Below are 2,500 nucleotides of genomic sequence, written 5' to 3'. Positions count from 1 at the left end.
TTTTGGCTAAACGGAGCGAAAATCTGCATTTATACCATCACGGACGTTAGTTTAATAGCGTTTAACGATCGATCCACGGTACAGAATGCAAAAATATGATTGTTAAAATTTTCGACTAATCGGTTCTAAGAGGCGAAGCAATACGCCGCTGGACTTTGAAATATTTCGGAGCGCACCTAAAGTTCGTTATTTTGGCTAAACGGAGCGAAAATCTGCATTTATACCATCACGGACGTTAGTTTAATAGCGTTTAACGATGGATCCACGGTACAGAATGCAAAAATATGATTGTTAAATTTTCGACTAATCGGTTCTAAGAGGCGAAGCAATACGCCGCTGGGACTTTGAAATATTTCGGAGCGCACCTAAAGTTCGTTATTTTGGCTAAACGGAGCGAAAATCTGCATTTATACCATCACGGACGTTAGTTCAATAGCGTTTAACGATCGATCCACGGTACAGAATGCAAAAATATGATTGTTAAAATTTTCGACTAATCGGTTCTAAGAGGCGAAGCAATACGCCGCTGGGACTTTGAAATATTTCGGAGCGCACCTAAAGTTCGTTATTTTGGCTAAACGGAGCGAAAATCTGCATTTATACCATCACGGACGTTAGTTTAATAGCGTTTAACGATGGATCCACGGTACAGAATGCAAAAATATGATTGTTAAAATTTTCGACTAATCGGTTCTAAGAGGCGAAGCAATACGCCGCTGGGACTTTGAAATATTTCGGAGCGCACCTAAAGTTCGTTATTTTGGCTAAACGGAGCGAAAATCTGCATTTATACCATCACGGACGTTAGTTTAATAGCGTTTAACGATGGATCCACGGTACAGAATGCAAAAATATGATTGTTAAAATTTTCGACTAATCGGTTCTAAGAGGCGAAGCAATACGCCGCTGGGACTTTGAAATATTTCGGAGCGCACCTAAAGTTCGTTATTTTGGCTAAACGGAGCGAAAATCTGCATTTATACCATCACGGACGTTAGTTTAATAGCGTTTAACGATCGATCCACGGTACAGAATGCAAAAATATGATTGTTAAAATTTTCGACTAATCGGTTCTAAGAGGCGAAGCAATACGCCGCTGGGACTTTGAAATATTTCGGAGCGCACCTAAAGTTCGTTATTTTGGCTAAACGGAGCGAAAATCTGCATTTATACCATCACGGACGTTAGTTTAATAGCGTTTAACGATGGATCCACGGTACAGAATGCAAAAATATGATTGTTAAAATTTTCGACTTATCGGTTCTGGATCACTGAAAAATCAAAAAAATTATTAATTTTGATTAATTAAATTACATATGTAGTTTTATATTGTTATAGTCTCGTATTTGTTAATGTTTTGTCGTAAGAAATGCAAAAATATCGTTTTAATGTTTTCGTCTCATCGGTTCTGGATCGCTGAAAAATCAAAAAAAAATATTAATTTTCATTAATTAAATTACAAATGGAGTTTTATATTGCTATAGTCGCTTATTTGTTAATGTTTTACCGTAAGAAAATGCAAAAATATCGTTTTAATATTTTCATCTCATCGGTTCTGGGCGGTTTTAAAATTTTTTAAAATATTAATTAAACCCATGATTTACATGAGAATGTGAATTTATTATGTCCTGCATGTTAATTTATTAATTTTCATGTATAGAACGTTATAAAATGAAAGGATATGTTCGACGATATTTTCAGTCTAAGTTTTACCGTGCCGGCGGATGGTACGCTCTCACGGCGGTTTGCACAGGCATACGCCTGGGCGTAAGCCCATGCGTCGCCGACCTAGCGGCGGCCGTTCGGTATTTATAGGAAGGCACTTTCGGTTCGCTCGGACCGGTCGGGAGTAGCGTCGAGCGTGTGGCTCTTTTATGACTTCGGTTGAAAAGCAGTCTACCGCTCCTCGAGAATATACTTTCTCGACTATTCTCGTTCCGGTTTTCCGTTGCGGATTATTATTAATCTCCACACAGCATTACCACGGGTCGGTGTCTAAGACCGAATGGCCCATATGTGGTGAGCCTTGTAATATAAGGCTGGTGACCTGTATGCACTTATAAATGTTGCATACTTGTACAAACTGAGCATCAACTGTCTGTAACCAAAATTTGTTAAAACTGAAAAAGTTATAAGATTGTATAAAATTTTTGAACCAAGAAAGTAGTGTTAGACGAAAATTCGTTCTATCACTTTTAGAAGGGAGACTGTTTGGAAATATTTAAAGTATAAAATACACAAAAGTCCACTGAATTATGAACAAAATTACGTCCCTGAATTTAAGAAAAGTCAAGAGGTGTCAGAAATAAAATCCTCTCTGATACGTTCAGAGAGGAAAATAAGTATGGAGAGAGGAGTAAAAATGAAAGAAGTTTTAAGGCTGGGGAAACTTCTAAAGGAGAGAGATTCCAACATATCTAATATGTACATTTAAAGCAAGTCCAAGGAACTCTCTCCGTTAATGTTTGAAAAGGTGTGTGCAGATGGAGGAGAAATGTAT

Source organism: Osmia lignaria, unplaced genomic scaffold (genome assembly GCF_051020975.1).
Source record: "Osmia lignaria lignaria isolate PbOS001 unplaced genomic scaffold, iyOsmLign1 scaffold0100, whole genome shotgun sequence".
Taxonomy (NCBI): Eukaryota; Metazoa; Arthropoda; class Insecta; order Hymenoptera; family Megachilidae; genus Osmia; species Osmia lignaria.
Note: the sequence above shows the minus strand (reverse complement) of the source record.